We start from the raw sequence: 633 nt of genomic DNA on the forward strand, positions 1-633 counted from the left end.
GACACCACATACCCCCCGACTACCCCACAGCCCCCTTTCATCTTTCTCTTCTCTCCAACCACTTAAGAAACAATAAAACCCCTCCCAACGATGGTACAATCCTACACCCCCCACCACGGACAAAGAACTTTTTAATAAAACAACCCCCCCCAAACCGAGAACCCCCCACTGACCCCCTCCTCCCCCCCTTGTTCCCCCTTATATACCCCCTGGCCGGCCTGGTCCCCCCAACTGGCCCCCCCATTTTGGCCTGGTTACCCCTCACGGCCCACAACCCCCCCCCCCCCCCCCCGCCAACCTGGTCGCCCCACGCAGCCTGCAGCTCAGTCATTTGGTCGTCCCTCACTAACCCCCCTGCCGGCCTGGTCGCCCCACTCAGCCTGTTGGGTCTCCATTCGGTTGTTTCGGATGTGATGGCCCCTGGCTCTTTATATATATATAGATGGGAGACATTTGAAAAATGAGGTTTGACTGTAAAGGGTACATTGGGTCATTCTATCACTGCAGTATTTTTATTAACATTTACTGATTTATTTATTGAAGTATAATTTATATACATTGAAATGCACAAATATTGCCTTTTACCTAAGTTCTGCGATTTTAGCAAATGCTTGCATTGTGTAAACACACCCA

The sequence above is a fragment of the Myotis lucifugus genome, unplaced genomic scaffold (assembly GCF_000147115.1).
Source record: "Myotis lucifugus unplaced genomic scaffold, Myoluc2.0 scaffold_5, whole genome shotgun sequence".
In the NCBI taxonomy this organism is placed as follows: domain Eukaryota; kingdom Metazoa; phylum Chordata; class Mammalia; order Chiroptera; family Vespertilionidae; genus Myotis; species Myotis lucifugus.